Source organism: Pelophylax lessonae (assembly GCF_965119305.1).
Source record: "Pelophylax lessonae genome assembly, chromosome: 10".
Lineage (NCBI taxonomy): Eukaryota > Metazoa > Chordata > Amphibia > Anura > Ranidae > Pelophylax > Pelophylax lessonae.
In genome coordinates this window covers 178,806,964-178,828,547 of record NC_138777.1, presented here as the reverse complement: position 1 = coordinate 178,828,547, position 21,584 = coordinate 178,806,964, and the positions used below count along the sequence as shown (strand labels likewise).

Genomic DNA, 21,584 nt, shown 5'->3' with positions numbered 1-21,584 from the left:
AAATCTGGACGGATGGAAACCCTATTTTTCCATCCGTCCAGCGGATCAGATGGGATTGGATGAGAACGGACAGACGGTCCGTTCCCATCCGATTCCCCCATACAGAACAGCGGGACCTGACAGCTGTGTCTCTGCACACAGCGCGGAGACACAGCTGCCATCCGCCTGCTCAGCGGGGGATTGGTGGATCAATCCCCCGCTGAGAAAAACAGAGTCCGCTGACGGACTCCACCCTGTGAAAGGGGCCTTAGGGACTTTTAAAGCGATATTAAACCCGAAACCAAAAATGTAATATATTGCAGCTTACCAATCATTAGATGTGGTGACTGCATCAGTTTTCTTTTCTTAGGCTTTTTCCTCTCTGTTTTAACTTGGTGATCTGGGGGGTAGCATTAAATGTACTAGCAGAGTTAAATACACTAACAAATTGAAGCCAAGCTCCATCTAATACTTTATAAGCAGTTACAGCAAGCAGTTTTTTCCTTTTGGAATAAAGGTTTTACAAAATTATAAAAGCTGATCATTGTAAGCACCCCTGCTAGTCTTCAATGGTTTGCCTCATCTTTGTAATTGATACATTCTGTTGGACAGCTTGTTCTGTTAAAAATCAATAGCTTTACTGTCTGGATCACCAGGTAAAAATAGAAGAAAGAAAGCCTAAAAAAAAGATTGCAGCCATCACTTCTAAGAAATGGTAAACTGCAATATAGTTAATGCTTGCTTTTGGGTTTAATAACGCTCTAGGGTACCAGAAAGAGTCATAAAGTGCAAACAATATAATAAAAATTTTAGTTTTTATTTAGAAAATCATAAGATAGCACATACTCAAGCCTGATACTACAAGACTCACACGTAGTAAAATACTAAAGCAAAGGAAGGGGGAAAACAGCGCAGACCGCTAGTGTAGTAAAAAAATCAAGGAGCTTTATTAAAAACAACATGTTATATACTTCAAAATAAAATTGGAGAGAACACATATAGTCCTCGAGAAAGAGCCCAGAGGTCTGCACTGTTTTCTCTCTTTCCTTTGCTTTTGTCTTCACAAGTGGAGTTCCTTCTTCGTGATTACAGCAGCACTTCTCCTAGTTGTACGTCTAGGTGTTGGGCTAACCACTCAGTAGTTCACATCATTTATTAATTGCTGTATTTATAATTTAAGGCCATATTCATGTCACATATAGCCTTATGGTTTGTTACAGTCTATCCCAGCCTTTTTCAACCAGGGTGTCCAGGCACCTTGGGGTGTCTTAGGGCTTCTTCAGAGGTGCCTCGGTAAAATGTATCAAAAATTGTATACAAGCCAGTAGGTGGATTAAGCCTGCCTATTAGTTAAACAAAGCCTCTGGGTTTGGTTTTGCACCATTATGACTTTCTAGACATTGGCATCCTAACAATGATGTCATCAGTTAATAAGGAAGATGTCTGTTGCCTCCACAGCATTCTTGTTCGACCCTCCTGTGCCTCTCTCCCTCAGCACTGGGGTGACATTAGCTGACTGATGGAGAGAAATTGAGGGAGAAGAGAAACATTGGAATACTAGTCAGTACTAGTGTGCAAAAGTGTATTTGCTTTGGAAGAATAAATCACCTCTAATATTGGGTGTCCTACTTGTGGATGTTGCTGCATTATGTAAATAAAAATGAACAGTTTTTTACATTTTACAATGGGCCTCCTCGAGACTGTCCATAATTTTAAAGGGTGCCTTGAGATTGTCCATAATTTTAAAGGGTGCCTTGACTGAAAAAAGGCTGAGAAACACTGGTCTATCCAGGGAGAGTGTAGAGAGGTGAACCAAACACCCTTCTGTTAGGCTTTTTGTTGTTTTTGGCATAGTAAAATACTACCCCACCATGCTGATATCTGTCTGCTATATTATAAGTAATGAAAACACTGACTTCTAAAGATCCATTTATAGCTTAATTGTGACATTATTGGAGAGAAATGAGCAATCGAGTGTGTCTTTGGTTTCCAACTTCTTCAGGAGTTAGTGGTGGGTAAACAATAAACAAAAACCATCCATATGTAATTACGTGGAGATCAGCATTAACAAGGTGGAAACAAGAGGAGGCGCTTCCATTGACCACAAGAGAACAGTACTCCAAAGATCTATGTACTGTATGAAGGAAGTGTAATCAACTCAGAAAAGTCCACTGGAAATACAGTAAATGCCCAAAAGAGCACTTCAAATGAAGTGAATGTACATTATGTAAAACTTTGTATATTACAACCTTTCAGTCTTTTTAGCAGCTTCAAGCAAAACGGCAGCCTCATTGCTATCTAGCAGGCTGTGTCTCCTCTGTGGGTGCATTTTGAAAAAGGATTGGGTACCTCTTTCCTGCGTTTTCTGCAGGCACAGCAGTCCATTGATTTGTACCCATGTGGCACACAGAACCCCCAATAGTGTGAACCTAGCCAAATGGGGTCAAAAGCAGAAGAACAACCTGACAGTATTTTTAACTAACCAAAGACAATAGATGAGCCTTGAAACCCGCTTCTCCTACACTGACCAACTGCCCCTAATGCTGATGGTTGTTTATGTTCATTTGGGCACCAGTACAGGAGGAAAGATACTAAGACTTCCTATAGATGGTCATATCCATAATCAGTAGCAATAGCATTTGAGAGTTAGGCAAATCTTTAGCACAATCCCCACATTGCTGGACCCACAACAATCTTTTATTCTTGAGCTCTGATGCAAGCACAGTAAAATGATTATTGCCTTTTCCATAGAGGAAAGATAAAAATTATTCTTCAGTCACAGACATACATGCTGCAATATCGATAGCATGCACTTCCGAAGTTTTTTTTTCAAGCTCTATTGCTGGCAATGTCATCCGTACACTATTTGATTGTTGCAAGCAATGGCAAAATCAGCTGTGGTACTTACAGGTTTGTCTGCTTTAAGCCCTGACCTGACCAAGTGATTAAAATTGGATAATCTGTACAAAAAGTATAAGGGTGTTATATGGGTTAAAATTTTTCAGATTGCCACTTGTACTTTTAGTGATGTGGATCTAGTATAAACTGTACATTTTTCAAGATGAAATTCACCCTTATCTTAAAAATTTCAACAAAGGCACCTTTAGAAATGTTTAGTAATGCCAGTCTACAAACAGTTACGTATTTATGGATATTTACAGCTTTTAATTTTTTGCAAACATTATACCTTAATCGTACAGTATAGGGCACAGGACTGGTATTCATGGACTATGGGTTATATGCTTCTACCTTCAGGTGATTGGACACTGGAAAAACCTTTCCAAGGGCCTCCCCGAGAACTTATTGTTTTACATTTTTAAACCATTGAGGATTTTTGATCTGAGTCTTCTACCAACATCTGCCTTCTGACTACCTGTTGCCCTGCGCTACATATCAGTTTCTGGGTTGGTTACCCTTGGTGTGTACCCCAAGGACAGACCATGGGGACTGGCCTGTAATGTTTGCCTTGAGCACTGTATCTTACATTAGGTCCTCACCTTGGCACAAGGTTAGCTACAAGGAGCTATACAGGTCCAGAGCCATGGTCCATTCCTATAGTTTCCAGACCCTGAAGACCCTTTGGGGGTATGCTATCTGTGGCGGGCAAAGCATCGTGGATAAGGTAACAGAGGGTTTCCCTGTACATGGACTTCGGTTCCTGGTTTTTAAAAACACTGTCCACAGCTTTAGTAGGCAGAGGTTTTGGGTGTTTTTCACTTTATTGTGTAACCCCTGCTTTTTTGTCTCTAATGCTTTCTACTAAAACACAGACAGAGGAACTCAGCCCGCACCTGGTTTAGCAGCTCCTTTTCCAAACACACAAACCCTGTCCATTTTGCACCCCACACAAGCAATGGCGGATCACAAGCGCAAGGTAGCTGGGATAAAAAGGGCCTAATAATAAATTTTTCACAGACAACCCACAGGAGACACAGAACACTGCTCAGGGTGATAGCTGTTCCCATGTCCTGGAGCAATGTTCTGTTCTTACACTGCTCCCCTCATCTGACTCCATGCAGTCCCTCTGACAAAACCAGATTTCTTTGTTACCTTGCCTGAATTCTTTGAAAACTTTCAGCACTTCTAGAATCTTCGGTTTTCAGAGGCCAAAAATGTAAACATCCTTTTTTTCTTCTGACCCTGTTCAGGAATCAAAAGTGGAGCCTCACTTACAGTACCTGAGGATATTATGGGGGACAGTATTGAGGGCATTGATTTTGTAGCAGAGACAGTGGAGGATTTTCTGTTCCCTGAAGCTTATGAGGTACTTGCTATTGTTCACGCCACTGTGGACATGCCAATTGATGTGGACCACACTAGTCTTTTCCTAACACTACCTGATTCTCTACAGCCAAAATTGACTGTAATGGGTACTAAAAACCTGGCTAAGTCTTAAAACACTTTTTACACACACACCACAAACACACACACACTCACACTCTACTTTATGAGGTTTTGCTATGCCTTGATAAGGTTTTTAACTTTTAAAGATATTTGGGGGCGTGGCTTGGCAGCGGATGTAGATGGACACGTGGAAAGCCCTCGCTGCTGAGACTCCTGACTTTTATCCTCCTAGCACCTTCGCTACCTTATACCGGGTGACACTACCCACAGAATCGAACTACCCGAGCCTTTGGCTATCTGTAGCTGGTATCTAGATGAGTATCGGTCATGTCTAAGAGGGGCTCCTCTAACCGATCGACCACGGACCATGCGGCCCAAGATGGCGGGCCCCCATCTTGGCAGGTGAGGGACACATACCGTGAAGCAGCACAGAAGTTCTTCTGTAAATCAGCTCCCAAGGCTCTGATTCCACAATCCTCCTCTCCAGGAGACTATAGTGGAGAACACTCGGAGGCTGATGATACAGCACCCTTGGATACCTCTGCTATCCCCCTGCAGGATTGGGACACAGTGAGTACACAGGCAGATAATTATGCCATGCACACTGCACAGGCCCCACACTCTGAGGAAGCTGAGCCAGAGCCCACGCTCAGGGAGATACTATCTGCGGTCACAGCCTTTAATACCTCTATTGTTTCCCTGGCCACTGATATTTAGGGGTCAGAGCTGAAGTGTCCTTTATACGCCAGGACATGCAGAAACTTGGAGACCGCACTGCTGCCTTGGAAGGCCGATTGAACACTTTAGAAGATGAATGGGCCCCTTTGCAACTTGAGGTCTCTTGAACTTCCACAACAGTAACCCAACACACAGCAAAACTAGAGGATCTTGAAAACAGTCTATGAAGAAGTAATGTACAGGTTATAGGAGTTCCTGAGAAAATTGGAGAGAAAAACCCAGTGACTTTTATTGAACAATGGTTGATTAATACTTTTGGGAAGGATTCCTTCACTCCTATGTTTTCTGTAGAGCGAGCACATAGGGTCCCAGCGCGCACTGCCACCGGGCGCCTCCCGTCCTTTTCTCTTTAAAATGTTAAATTACAAGGACAGAGACATAATTCTTTCCACAGCCAGAGGCATGGGTCCTAATATGGTAATGATTAATTCCAAAATCTCCTTATTTCCTGGCTTTTCCTGGTACAAAAGAGAAGGGCCCAGTTTAATGACATCAAGAAAAGATTGAGGAGCTTAGACCTATATTTGGCTGAGTTATACCCGCCCAGGCTGCGTGTGGTCGCAAAAGGTGAGGCACACTTCTTTGAGAAACCATCCCTGGTCCAGCAATGGTTAGATCGGGAAGAGAACACCCCGTGGGACTATACTGCAAACAGCCTACTTGAACCCGGTTAAGCATGCTATCCCTCCTTGGAGGAGGGGACGCTTTCTTTCAAGTCTGTGCCCCAGGCTCCTTGGCTGAAGCGGAGTTAAGGTAGAACCTGGTGACCCTCTACGAAATTCCTTACTGACTTACACTCAGTATTGCTGAGACTCTATGGCTAGCTAAGATGTTAGCCCCCGAAAGTACCCCCAAAAGGATGCGGCCTTGTGCCATTTTTGTTGACTTGGACCTGGTTGGTCTTTTTAGTTCCCTTCATATTGGTTCTACCTACCTGTGATCTACATTATTTTTGCCTACTGCTCTATTCACTGCGGAACGTGACTGACTATGTACTTACCTTTAAACAGTTTTTCATTTTTGTAAGGTCTATTTTGATATTAATCTGTTGCCCGATCCCACATTATGGAGTCAAATGGCCCTTGTATTGGGGCTTGTTGAATTGTTTGTGGTTAATCCTATTATCTAATTTTCCTAGTGAATTATATGGCTAATGATCTTATTTGTTTCTTCATGGAATGTGAGGGGTCTGGGCTCTCAGGTGAAGCGCCTGGCTGTACAGCGCTGTTCCAAACTTTATAAAACGTCTGGGACCTGTCTCCAGGAGACACATTTCTCGCCTGGAGAAGATTCCCCGTTTTAGCAGAGGCTGTACAGCCACCAGTTCCACTCTGGCTACTCCTCATTTGCAAGAGGAGTCAGCATGTTGATTCCTCAGGATATTCAATTTTCATGTATAAACCACATTGTTGATTCTTTGGGTCGCTATATATTTATGCGATGTGTACTTGAAGGCTTGCAGTGTATCCTCATTAATCTGTACATTCCCTCCGCCATTCTCTGCGGAGGTCTTGCTGATGGCTTCTTCCTTGGCGAGCTTCCCCGGGGTGCCCATTTTGGTGGTTTGCGACTTTAACAATGTGCTAGATGTTTCTCTGGACAGGTTTTGGCCTGCCACCTTGTCCGGATCAGCTCGGAGCTCCTCATTGTTTGCAGGACTCCTGACTGAAATGGGACTTTGTGATGTATGGAGAATTCTGAACCCTAAGAGGCAAAAAGTGTCATGTTACTCTGCAACACAAGGTGGGCTTTTTAGGATTGACATGGGCCTGACTAATGAGGAGATGCTTCGAGTGGTATCTTCGGCCGATTATGAGCCGAGAACCATCTCTGATCATTCCCCTCTGGATTAAGCTAGCTGTCAGGGGGTATCAGAAAGAATGTATTGGAAGATTAATCCCTTCTGGTTTGAATTATTCCCTAACCCAGATCTAGTAGTTGAAGCGATAACTCATTTTTTTGCATATTGTGGGATGCTATAAAAGCCTTTCTCAGGGGACAATTTATTCACATTATTTCCACTATTAAAACAGGAACTAAGTAATGGGAGTCTACTGTACCACGAGAGGCTGCTAGAGCAGAATCCAATTATATTGCACAACCAAACGATACTACTAAACCGACATGGTTAGAGGCGCAGAATATGGCGCGACAGGTCTCCCAGACAAAAGCTGAAAATAAGCAATTTTTTCAACAACAGACATTTTTTGAGCAAGGGGAGGGTACAGGTCATATGCTAGCTATGATGGCGAGGGCAAACAGAGGTCCTTCTTTTATTCCTGCTCTTACTAAAAGCACGGGCGAGCTTACCACTTCCCACGAAGATATTTTACTTACCTTTAGAAATTTTTATATTGGTACATACTCCTCTAAAACCTCCCCTACGCTGGAGGAAATCAACCAATTTCTTTCTGAAAGCCCACTTCCCTGCCTGTGCCCATTTGACAGGGCCATATTAAATGCTCCCCTTACAGTAGATGAGCTGAGTGACGCACTAACACTTTCTGCCCCTGCTAAATCTCCGGGTGAAGATGGGTTGCCAGTAGAGGTATACAAGAGATATGCTAGGATCCCCTTACCCAGGCTATGCAGGGTTTTCCTAGAGGCTTTAGAATTTTGACACCTCCCCTCCTCGATGAATGAGGCAATTATAGTTCTTATACTTAAACCTGGAAAGGACAGTCTGTTCCCAGATTCATATAGACCCATCCCCTTGCTAACAACTGATGTTAAATTATTAGCACAAATTTTTGCAACCCGGTTAGCTAAAGTGATAACCAAACTAATTCATGGAGACCAATGTGGATTTTTACCCACCAGTTCTATGGCATTAAACATATGCCGTCTATTTTATAATGTCCAGATACCTGTCGAGGTCCCTGGTAGATGTGCAATTATGTCGCTTGATGCGGCTAAGGATTTCGACAGTGTTGAATGGCCCTATCTTTGGGAGATAATAGCGAGATTTGGGGGATGGCTTTATTAGGCAGATAAAATTACTTTAGTCTGCTTCAGTCGCAGGACTTCGAATTAATAGTGACCTTATGGATCCGTTTCCACTCTATAGTGTGCGCTGTTGCTCCTGCTTTTTGCACTAGCTATAGAACCACTTGGTGCTTCCATTAGAGCTTTTCCTCATATAATGGGGTTCAAATGTGGCCTTTGTGAGGATAAGGTGTCCATGTACGCCAATGGCACTCTATTATATTTTGGGGATATGGATGCCTCTCTTCACAACACCATGAATTTGATTGAAAGGTTCGGCACACTCTGGATTTTCTATTAATTGGAACAAATCGGTCCTGCTTCCTTTAAACAGCCCCCTCTTACTTGCTCAAGAGGCTCTTCAAGATCTTAAGATAGTTACCTCATTTAATCACCTGGGGTTACAGTTTACTGCAGATCCAATGGAGTATTTACAGCTTAATCTACTTCCTCTCCTTAGAAAATTTAGGCTTAAAAGCAACATTTGGTGTAAGCTTCCCTCACTGTAATTGGCAGGGGGAACTTAATCAAAGTGGTTTGGGCCCCCCACTTGATTGAGTACATATGACATACTGCTCCACAACGGATACCCCGCCGTTGGTTTTGTGCATATAGATACCTTGTTCCGTGACCTTATTTGGCATAAAAAAACAGACAGAATTAGACTAACTACCTTACAATATAGCAAAGATCAGGGAGGCTTGGCAGTACCTATCCCTATCCCTAAAATGTATTTTCTTGCCTCTCAGATACAACACATGGCCGGATGGAGACTTCCAGACCCTACAGATACCATAGGCAGGTTTTTATTGGGAGACTCCTCTAATTCATTACTCTTATCCCTATTAGAAGGAAAATTTGCTAATATCCCACAAGGAGGTCCCACTTTTACACTAATGCAAGAAGTGTGGGGTAGTAGTAAAAAATATCTAGGAATCACAGGATTTCTTAAAGAGACTTCCCTATGGCATAATCCATCTTATAAAGAGCTCTTCACACTTGAGGGACTTCAGTCCTGCAGGGCTTTTGAAATAACATATTTCTCTCAAATTTAACGTCAGAATGTTCTGAGACCTTTTGTGGAGCTACAGGGGGAATTCGATTTACCTAGAACTAAATTCTATCAGTACCTCCAGGTGCGACATGCTTTACAGACCCAAGCTCGTTCTACCTCTTTGGTGCTAGTGAAGCATGCCCTGGTTGAGGATGTGATGGGGTCCAGTAACAAAAAGGGTATGATATCCAGAGTATATTCGACCCTCACTGCTAGTATCCATGCTAGTATCCATGACCCGACTAGGCTGCCCTACAAGAATAGATGGGAACAGGACTTGGGTGGTTTTGATGGGGATACGTGGGATTTGTGTCTACAGTTCTTGCCCTTAAGCTCAGTATCCCCTCACATAAGCTATTACATTTGTTCATATTGCATAGGTCTTATCGTATGCCAGTACAGCTGCACAGCTGGGGCCGATGAGACTCTTTCTTATGTCCCAAATGTGAAAGACAAGAGGGTGACCTGATACTTCTGCTGTGGAGATGCCCAAAGCTCCAAAGGTATTGGAAAGGGGTTATAAACATTAGTGTCTTATCTCTTAAAATACCATTAGACCCACTGATCTGAATTTGGGGGCAATTGGTGAAGGACTTCATCCTGCTCCACTTTATATTATGATCATAAGGTTATCATATGTAGCCCGCAAACAGCTTGCTAAAATGTTGCTATCTCCTCATGTTCCCACGGTCAAACAGTGGATTGATCAGGTCAACTCTTTATTTATAAGAGAAAAACTGACATATCAACATAGGCATGCAAACTGCAAATTTTACTCCATATGGCAGGCCTGGCTAGATACGCCGGAACTTGCTCCTGCTCAGCTGGTATTGGATAGATTACTACAGATGTACAGTTAGATATTTTGCTCCAAACATTTAATAAACATTAATCAATGCTTACACGTTTTCCTCCTATTGACCCATTCTGGTGGTGAACAGCATACCAAACTAGTTGGTAAGAAGATGCAGTTAGAGGATCTGGGTTGGGTATAGGACCAGTATCCATTTTCCTATAAATTTTATTTGGTTGGTTTGTTTTTTTTATATTTATTTTTTTTATTTTCTATTCAAGTTATTGAATGTTCTTTTTGAAATTCTGAGTGAGATGAGAATAATGCCACTAAACTGGTAATTTCTGTAATTTGTTTCTTAATTTTGTTAATGCTAGACTGATTGTTGACCATTCATTTACTTTATTGTATACTCCCTACTATGTTCATATGTTGTACAATTGTACTCTTCAAAGAAAAGAGATTACTGTAAATGAATATATTTTTCTTATTGTATGGTGGCTTAATAAACTCCTTTTTGATCAAAAAAAAAAAAAGATATTTGATTACTTTATTGAAAAGGATTTTAAAAATAAATGGTCTATTCTGGTAGTGGACCCTGTCATTTCAGGTAATAAACGACTTACAGTTCCTATTGAGGAAATTCCCTCCTTTAAGTATTCTGTTGATAGGCATTTTGAAGCCCTTTTAAAAGCAATTTTTGCAAGTCCAGCTCTATAGCCGACAATTACTGCCCTGTCTATTTGACGTGCTATTGCTAACTGGTCAAGATGCATACACAGAGATGAAAAACCTGCCTTTGAAGACCCTGCTCTCCTAAAACAATTACAACTGATGCCTTTAGCCCTCCTATTTTGTGTTGCTGCTCTGTGGACATGTGCAGGGTTTTGTGGCTAAACAATTGGTTTACTAAACATGCTTGTAAGATATGTCTTCTACACATGCCCTGTGATGGTGAACATCTCTTACCTCTACTCAAAGAAAGGGATCTTTCCATTCTCCCTCAAGGCATCATCAACAAAACCAAGGCTTAAGCCCTGGCCCACCAAGCCTTCCCGGAAGCTCTCTTTACAATATAGGGGTGCCCCCACTGCTCCTAGACCTCTGGATTCAATCTGTATTTTAGGGTACAAAAAAGAGTTTCTATCCCCCCCCCCCACCATTAAACTTCCAGCCTGGCAGCTTCAAACCAAAAGAAGGCAGATTTGTTTACCACCTTGCATCAACTTCAGGCAGGAGTGGTTGTACCAGTTCCCTCCGAAGAATGTTTTCCAGGTTTCTATTCATACCTATTCACAGTCCCAAAATGGGGGCATCCACCCAATACTAGACTTAAAATCCCTAAACAAGTTTTTTTTTTTTGTTCCAATATTCCGGTTTGAATCTACAAGATCTGTCACTGCCTCCATCAGACAAGGGTCATTTCTTGCATCAGTAGACATACAAGATGTTGATCTACATATTCCTATTTTCCTATCACACCAATGCTTCCTGCATTTTGCAGTGGGAGACTAGCACCAGTTTGTAGCACTGCCATTTGTTTTATTTCTCTGCTCCTCTGTTTTTCCCAATTATTCAAAAAAATTATTTCCTCGCTTCTGGCTCTTCTATGATCCCAGAGCGTTATTGTCACAGGTTACCTGGATGACGTCCTACTGAAGGACTTTTTATCTTTCAATTGTCCAAAGAACCATAGAGTTTCCTTTGGCTAGATAATCACCTTGCTAAAGTTTGCTTTCCAGCCTTCACATCATCTGGAGTATTTGGGTCTAATCTTGGGTGAAACCCAGGCCAGATTTTTTTTCCATTGGGAAAAGATTGCCTCCCTAAAGTCCAGCTCTCAGACTTTCAGGTCACACCATTAGTCCTCAGTTCCCTTCTACAGGAGGGTTCTGGGCCTCCTTTGAGGCAGTTCTCTTTGCACATTTTCATTCCAGACCCCATCAATCCAACACCCTAACAAGCAGATCAATCCCTGCATAACCCAAAGCTTCGGTCTAACCAAGCAAATATCTCCCTGGCATGGTGGATCCCCAATCCTGCCCTAGAAATTAGAAAGTCTGTCTTTCGCAAGACTGTAATGACAGTCTGGGACAGAGTTTCCAACTCCCTAAATGCTCATGGGACATGATCGCCACAGGAGTCACAACTACCCATCAACATTCTGGAACTGAGAGCCATTAGACTGTCTCAACAGCATTGGACCTCCCTTCTACAAGGTCACTCAGTCACAGTGCGATCAGGCATAGATGGCCTACATAAGCCATCTATGGGGCACCAGAAGCCTAACGACCCTGAAAGAAATTAGGCTAATACTCGTATGCGCAGAAACTTACATTCCAGCTCTCTTAGCAGTCCACATTTGGGGAGTGGACAAATGTCCACTCAGGGCACTCCAAAATATTTAAGCCACCTATGTATAGACCCTGGGGTCTCTGCACCTAGAATTCTTTGAAAATTTCTGCCACGGGTGGGAACAACTAGATGTGGACATCCTGGCCTCCAGGTTCAATAATAAGCGGAACAAGTTCCTAGCCAAGAACAAAGATCACCTAGCCAGAGCAGTAGATGCTCTGGTGAATACTTTGACTCAATTCCAACTGGTTTATGCCTTCCCTTCTTCGACTGCTGTTCAAAATAGAGGGGAAAAAGGATCCTTGTTATTCTCATTGGCCCAGAAGAACATGGTACACAGACATACAGTATCTAACAAAAGTGAGTACACCCCTCACATTTTGTAAATATTTTCATGTGACAACACTGAAAAAATGATACTTTGCTACAATGTAAAGTAGTGAGTCTACAGCTTGTATAACAGTGTAAATTTGCTGTCCCCTCAAAATAACTCAACACAAATCCATTAATGTCTAAACCGCTGGCAACAAAAGTGAGTACACCCCTAAGTGAAAATGTCCAAATTAGCAGACTAAAAACATGGATTACTAGAACCATGTCCTGTGGTCGGATTAGACCAAGATAAACTTATTTGGTACAGATGGTGTCAAGCATGTGTGCCGGCAACCAGGTGAGGAGTACAAAGACAAGTGTGTCTTGCCTACAGTCAAGCATGGTGGTGGAAGTGTCATGGTCTAGGGCTGAATGAGTGCTGCCGGCACTGGGGAGCTAAAGTTCATTGAGGGGACCATGAATTTCAACATGTACTGTGACATACTAAAGCAGAGCATGATCCCCTCCCTTCGGAGACTGGGCCTCAGGGCAGTATTTCAACATAGCGACCCCAAAAACACACCTCCAAGATGACCACTGCCTTGCTAAAGGTGGAGGAGCACTAGGTCTCTAACATCCACCAGGTCCGTGATGTCATCATGCAGGAGTTGAAGAGGACTCCAGTGGCAACCTGTGAAGCTTTGGTAAACTCCATTCCCAAGAGGGTTAAGGCAGTGCTGAAAAATATGGTGGCCACACAAAATATTGACAGTTTGGACATTTTCACTTAGGGGTGTACTCACTTTTGTTGCCAGTGGTTTAGACATTAATAGCTGTGTGTTGTGGACAGCAAATTTACACTGGTATACAAGCTGTGCACTCACTACTTTACATTGTAGCAAAGTTTAATTTCTCTAGTGTTGTCACATAAAAAGATATAATAAAATATTTACAAAAATGTGAGGGGTGTACTCACTTTTCTGAGATACTGTACTTATTTCAGGTGGTTGAACCTTAGCCTCTTGCAAACAGAACAGACTTACTGACTCAAGACCTGTTCAATTCTGCTTTTCAATCACTGGCTTTAACGGCCTGGCTGTTCACACTGGTCCAACATGCACTTTGACCTGGAGTGCACAAGTCACATGACATGTCAAAATCAGAGGTTCCCTATGAGAGCCATCTTAACTGGTCCAACTTGTGTTGGTCTGATTTTGAAAAAGGTTCCTACACTACTTAGGTCCGACTACGGCACGATTTCAGCCCATTGATTTGAATATAAGTGATATCCAAGTTGGATCATCATAGTTACATAGGTTGAAAAATGATCAAAGTCCATCTAGTTTTAACCAATAAAAAAAAACACAACCATAAAATGCCATATACATAATCCTAAACCCACAGTTGATCCAGAGGAAGGTGAAAAACCCCAGCAAAGCATGATCCAATTAGCTCCAGAGAGGCAATCAGATATTCCCTGGATCGACTTTACCTATACATGTGAGTACCCAGTTGTATTATATTTATTTAGAAAAGAAAACAGGCCTTTTTTAAAGCAATCTACTGAGCTGGCCAAAACCACCTCTGAAGGGAGTCTATTCCACATTTTCACAGCTCTTACTGTGAAGAAACCTTTCAGTATTTGGAGAAGAAATCTCTTTTCCTCTAGACGTTAAGAGTGCCCCCTTGTCCTCTGTGATGACCTTAAGGTGAATAACTCTGAGGGTATGTAGCCTAGTATGGTCTAGAAGGAGGAGGGATGCTTGCTTCACCCCCCCCCCCCATTTCTGACCTGCCAGGCTGCATGCTTGGATAAGGGTCGGGAAATGATTTTGGGAGTACCCCGAGCCGTTTTTTTTTTTCTTGTTTTTTTTTTTGTCATGGGGTTTCCCCTCAAAATCTATACCAGACTGTAGGGTCTGGTATGGTTTTTTAAATAAATAATACATTTGGCGTGATGTTTTATCCATACCAGAACCAAGGGAATTGTTTTGATTGGTCAAAGGACAGGTTGCAATCATCTTAAATCAGACCCTGTTCATTAAAGTTGGACATGAAGTCGCAGGGCAAAGTCGGATCGGAAGCCGTGCGACTTTCATGTCGAATCAGTGTGAACATAGCCTTAATCCTTCATTTCCCATGCCCCCCATAACAAACATTTTTAAACTTGCCTGCTCCGGACCTCCTTTACTGGAGTCCTCTGCCGACTCCACTTGCTAAGGGCACACCACTCTGTGTGTGTCCATTGATACACATAACGTGGGTTAGCCCTGCTTCCTCACAGCATTTGTTTGAGAGCAGCAAGTACCAATGACTTCCACTGCTGCTTGAGTCCCTGTGAAAAGAGGAAGAGAGGGGAGAGAAGACCTGAAGTTGATTCAAAACTGAATCACTGGCCATCTCAGGTAAGTGAGTGTTTAGAGGGGGGGGGGGGGAGCGAAAATAGTGGAGTGTTTTTTACATTAATGCAGGGAAAAACACCTAGGCTTTAAAACCATTTAAAACAACTAGGGAACTGTTACAGGCTCTCATTAAGAGAGCCTGACTATTCAATCAGATTAAGATTTCTTCTTGACCCTATGCCACTGTTTGGGGAATTGCCTCCCCGGTTGTGACAACTGTTATTGACATGTCTCTCTTGTTGTTTAATTCAGTGAGTACTCATTCTTTATACTGTGTTGCGTTCCTTTGATGCCTGTTTTTTTTTTTTTTGTTTTTTTTTTTGTGCCTTAACATGTTGATCCATACTGAGTATGCCTCATGTTTGTATTTACTGCATTTTTGGTTACTTCAATAAAGAATTTGAAAAAAAAAAAAGAGAGCCTGACTATGCCTGCCTGTTCTACCCAGCTTTTTCATTCATGGAGGTGGTTGCTACAGCTTCTATGAATGGAAAGCAATGCCCCCTCCGTTCATTGATTAGCTGATTCTTTTGTTTTTTTTTTTTGTTGTTGTTTTTTGGCTGCACTTGGGCTTTAAGGTTGCATTCATTGTTGCCATCAAATCTGTAAGGCGTGTTTCTGAGTTTCTCTTGTAAAAAGCCTTTTCTTTTTTTGCACAAGAATAATTTTTTTTTCCATAGATCAAAACCTTTATTCTTGCCTGAAATTGTCTCCTTTTACCTCAATACATTGTGCTCTCTTCCCCCTGTTCTGCCCCAATACATAGCAAGGAATTTGCATTAAATTGCCTGGATGTGGCCAGGACTGTCATGGTCTATGTGAAAGCTACTGCCTCTATTTAAAAGACTAAAGCTGGCCATACAGTACATGAATAGAAATGTAGCCAGTTCCCAGGAACAGGCTACATTTTGGTCTATCTATAGCTGTTTATTTTCATGAGAAGTTTTCTCATTAATAGTCCTGCTTTAAGATGTCCATTCATTCAGTGCTTGCAACCAATGGGCTGCAGTGCTGATCAGTGTATTCTGAAGGCGGGGGAGTGCTGCTGTCAGAATACAATGATACAGCGGTGAGGATTCCCGCATTCACATCTAATGTGTAGATGAGGGGATTGTGTCAGTTTTTTTTTTTTTTACATTCAAACCACTGGCTGAACGAAAAAGCTGACCCACCTATGGCCAGCTTCAGTCCCTCTTTGTTCTGCCTGTGGACCTCCTGCTCCACTATTGCCAGGCCGATTAGGTGACTCATTTCCTGGGCCTACCCCCTTAAGAAAAAGATTCCTCGCTTTCCCATAAAAGCCAGTTTCACCAAAGCTGTTTTTTCTCCTCTTTTAGCATCAAGCATCCCTATCTCAAATTTAGAAGGCTGCCATCCATCACAAATTCTCCAAATTCTACATGGTGAACATTCAGGCCTCAGCTGTTGCAAGCTTTGACCACAAGGTGCCTAAAGCTGTTATCTAAGCGTTTGTTTTTAGTTCTGTAAACCCTTGTTTTTCTTGTGGTCCTGTTGGCAGTTATAGTCGCTGTGTTATTTCCCATCCATTCGTTTTATAGCTTAGGTATGTCCCATTCCTGTACTGTACAATTAAGATATTAGTTATTTTGACTTACCTGTAAATTCCTTATTTTGGAGTACAGTACAGGACACACTTCCCTCCTCTCTATGTCTTGATCACTTCCTATTTCTTTCTAAAAGACTGGCACCATCATAGAACAGGTGGGGTTATACAGTATGGGTACAGTCTAGGGGAGGCCCTAGCAAAAGTTTCTAGTGAGCAATCACCTGCAAGTAGCAGCATAAAACCTCAGAAATCTTTTGTGATGGACCCCGTTACAACTCAATTTCCTGCAGGCTCTCAGAGAGCACAACTCTTTTTGAATTTTAAGACCAGCCTTGTGAAGTCTGGATCCCTAAACATTTCCACTGAATCCACTACCATTCATCGTCTCTGGCCTTTTTTTTTTTTCCTTTCCTTTGGCCCGGTATTTGATCCGCTTTCTGGGTGCAAACATTACACTGGATCTTAAGGACCTGTATTCTGCCAATTTTGAAACTTGCTTACAGAGTATTAGGGGAGTCCTGTTGTATTGGCACACATTGGCCCTGACGTTATTTAGCCATTGCAATGCATTAAAAATGACCACGCTACCTTGAGTGCTCTTTTTGCTACAGTCCCTACCTATCTGTATTCATCCTCATTTTTTTAAACAAATCATTTCCATGTTTAGGGCCTTCGTATATAAGAAACATTGTCTAAAATTTCAGGGCTTGGTTCTGTCTAAAGTACAGGGTGGAGTGGGTCTTCCGAATATCAGTGCCTACTACCGAGCAGTGCATTTGACAAGGTTGGTGGACTGCCATTGTCACGATCCAGCTAAACATTGGGTCGTGATGGAACATGAAGGCTCTCAGGCCACGGCCATAAGCTGACCTTGGATTTCCTCACCGCTGCCAAATGGTCCCTGCGAACACCCTCTTTTAGGATGCAACTTGGTGGTGTCTTGGGAGGCTTTCTGGGCTTCCTGGGTTTTGCCTCTTCCCTCTTCCATTGTGCCTAGTTGGCAATCCAGCGTTTGTACTGGAGTTGACAATCCAGGGTTTGTACCGGGTTATTCTAACAAACATTTTCAACTATTCCAGTCTTGTGGATATTCTCATCTGTCTGACCAACTATAAGGTTCTTACGATGTGGTACAGAGTTCCAACGACTCTCATGGTATATTGCCTCAAATCCCGAGTGTTTGTTGGTGATGCGATGGGGAGAGGGGATCCATGCTACATATTTTTTGGCAATGCCCAAAAATTAGGCTTTCTTACTTCAGTGGACAACCCTGCGGCATGTCTACTGCATCTGTCTAAGAGACTGGTGAAGAAACACAAGTCCTCTTTGACTATCCGATTTCTCCCACTCTGTTTTTGGATCGGTTTACAATAAAGAAATTATACAGTGTTGCACTATGGGATATTGCCTTTACTATTTCCACATGTAAAATGATGGGACAAGAGAGCCAGACGTGATTTGTTATCAGGATGCAGATGTAGCACCCTCCAAGTCAGGTGCTAGATAGACAGAATCATTTTTGGCTCTGTTTTCTTAACAGCAGAGCAGCAGGCAAATCTAAGTGCTCCCTGCTTCACAGGGAGCAGGATCTGTTAGTTAGGCCTGTTCCATGTGTGATTCATCTGGGCTGAGGTAGTGTCCCCACTGTATCCAGTGGGGAGACCTGTTGGACAGTAGAGGAAACCCAGCCAGTGACACACAGGTTTTTGTAGCTGTCTTAGGGGGTTGGCACAGACAAGTGGTGCATCCTGGGATATGCTATAAAAGCCAAGGGCACATGTGGCAGGGGATCTTTGGGCAGGAAGCCAAGTCCCAGAAGGAGGGTGATGGCTGTCTCCTCTTCTGAAGCTGTGGAAGGTGGTCACAGGCAGTCGGCCTGGTGAACCAGAAAGTGTGGCTGAACCCAGAGGTCTGGTTGAGGCTGACTGATGGAGTTTAGAGGCAATGGTGACTCTGGAAAAACAGTATCCGTGAGTACAGAGGAACTTGCCCAGGGGTCTGCCAGGAAGGGGACCACTCCAGAAGCTAGAGTCAGCGGACAGGTGTCAGCACACAGGCAGCAGGCAGTTAGAGTAAAGGGGGTGCCAAGCTTAGAACCCAGAAGCAGAAGCCTTGCCGCATTCTACAGTTAGCTGTCCTCAAGACTGTGAATAGTTAATAGTTGGAGTATCCCACTCATCCCTTCTCCTTTCCAAGTTCTCAATAAAAATACAAAAACAATATCCCCTGGATTGATTATTGATTGAGCCAAGAACTTTCATTGCTGTTTATCTGCTGTCACTTGCTAAGGGTAACCCAGGGGAATCTATAAAGTGTTATTTATCAGCAGTCCTCTAGGGGGCAGTGCTACACAAAGCTGCATGCTGATGTGATTTTTTTACTGAAAGGGTGAAAAAGTCTGCCTTAAAGAATAAATTCACCTTTTGTAACATGTTACATGTTACACCCATATTCAGGTTGTAATATTTGCCAGGTTACAAATGTACCGGCCCCCGCACACCCCCGGTCCCCCATTTTGGCAGCCAGCAGGGGATCTTCTCCCCCCACTCGCCACAATCTGCAGAAAACGCTGCCGTGCAGGTCTCTGCCTCCCTGGATATTTCATTAATTCCCAGTGTTCTGCCAGTGGAAGAATTCCTCCAGTGAGGCCGGGAGAAAGGGAAAGGAAAGACAGGTGCTGGTGGTAGGGGACTCAATCATTAGAAGGACAGACAGTGCAATCTGTCGCAAAGACCGTGAGCGCAGAACAGTCTGTTTTTTACCGGGCACTCAGGTTCGGCACATCGCGGATCGGGTGGACAGATTACTGGGTGGGGCTGGGGAAGACCCAGCTTTCATGGTACATGTGGGTACCAATGACATAGGCAGAGGAAGATGGAGAGTCCTAAACAATTTCAGGGACTTAGGAGCTAAGTTGAGGACTAGGACCTCCAAGGTAGTATTTTCAGAAATACTACCTGTACCCCGAGCCACACCAGAGAGGCAGCGGGAGATTAGGGAAGTTAACAAGTGGCTGAGGAGCTGGTGTAGTAAGGAGGGTTTCGGGTTCCTGGAGAACTGGGCCGACTTCTCAGTCGGCCACCGGCTCTTTGGTAGGGATGGATTGCACCTAAATGGGGAGGGTGCAGCCGTACTGGGTGAGAGGATGGCCATAAAGTTAGAGGGGCTTTTAAACTAGGTGATGGGGGGGGGGGTACAGATGTAGAATTAGCCAGTGGGGAGCAAGATTTAGAGGGCACAAATGGGGACAGTAGCGGTAGGGTGTTCAGAGCTCCTAAACCCAAGGTGGGTATGGGGAAAAATCACAAGAGCAGCCTAAAAACAACATCAAATGAGTATATATGTAACTGGTCAAAATTATGAGGTTTGTATACCAATGCCAGAAGCCTGGCCAACAAGATGGGAGAGCTGGAGCTGCTGATGTTTGAGGAGGACTTAGATTTTGTGGGGATAACAGAGACGTGGTTCGACAGCTCTCATGATTGGATGGTGACCATTCAGGGGTATTCCCTTTATCGCAGGGATAGAGAAGATTAAAAAGGGGGAGGGGTATGTCTGTATATTAAGAACAGTGTACAGGTAAATATGAGGGATAATATTAATAATGGAGCTATGGACGAGGCAGAATCCCTATGGGTAGAACTTAAAAGGGAAGGCACTATAGGGAAGGTAATATTGGGCGTATGCTATAGGTCCCCCAACCAGAGGGAGGAGGGGGAGGCGGACCTCTTTTTACAGATAGGATTGGCAGCAAGGATGGGAAATGTCATTATAATGGGGGACTTTAATTATCCAGTTCGGCCTAGGCTCGGCAGTTCCTAAATGTTTTGCAGGACAATTTCATGGGTCAGATGGTGAATGCACCGACAAGAAACAATGCGGTACTTGACCTACTGATTACCAACAATACAGACCTGCTCACGGATATAGAAATATGGGGCAACTTAGGAAACAGTGACCATAGGTCAATTCGTTTCAGTATTAATCATAGTAATAGGAAACACAAGGGTAATATAAGGACACTGAATTTCCCAAAACTGCGGTCTCTGCTAGAAAATATCAAATGGGATAGAACCCTGGAAACAAAGAACTCGGAGGAAAAATGGGAGTGCTTCAAGAGCATACTAAACAACGGGATTGGCCAGTGCATTCCAAAGGTAAATAAATTTAAAAGAGCAAAACTAAACCCTGGGTGGCTAAACTCCAACATAAAATGCATATTAATGCTAAAGAAAAGGCCTTCAAAAAATACAAGACTGAGGGGTCATTGGCAGCATTCAAGCATTACAAAGAGTGTAATAAGAAATGTAAAGATGAAATCAAGGCGGCTAAAATAGAACACGAGAGACATATAGCGGAAGAGAGTAAAAAGAACCCCAAGAAATTCTATGTATATAAACAGTAAAAAAAAGCGAGGCCAGAACACATTGGCCCCATAAAAGTCGGCAAAGGAAACAGAGGACAGAGAAAAGGCGGAAGTGTTAAATAATTTCTTCTCTTCAGTCTTCACAAAAGAATCGGGGGGCTACACTAACCCAGCTTGTAAGGCCAAACTAAATAATACACCTCAGGAAGTACCGCCATGGCTAACAGCAGATAGACTTAGAACTAAACTAGAGAAACTTAACATAAATAAATCACCAGGACCGGATGCCTTGCACCCGAGGGTTCTTAAAGAGCTCAGCCAGGTGATTGCCAGACCATTATTCTTGATTTTTAAGGATAGTCTACAGACGGGTATGGTGCCAGCTGATTGGAAAAAGGCCAACGTGGTACCAATATTTAAAAAAGGGCCGAGATATATCCCGGGTAACTATAGGCCGATCAGCCTAACATCAGTAGTCTGCAAGATTTTGGAGGGGATATTAAGGGACCACAAACAAGACTTTAGTAATGAAAATTGTATTATTAGTAGTAATCAGCATGGATTCATGAAAAATTGTTCTTGCCAAACCAATCTATTAACCTTCTATGATGAAGTGAGCTGCCACCTAGATAAAGGTAAGCCTGTGGATGTGGTGTATCTGGACTTTGCAAAGGCCTTTGACTCCGATC

At 43.0% G+C, this 21,584-nt stretch overlaps 1 protein-coding gene across 1 annotated transcript in view; it reads left to right on the top strand.

The window, feature by feature from the left end:
- Positions 1–21,584, top strand: part of LOC309565115 (uncharacterized protein) — a 554,763-nt gene that overhangs the window by 240,495 nt on the left and 292,684 nt on the right. The window lies entirely within an intron of this gene.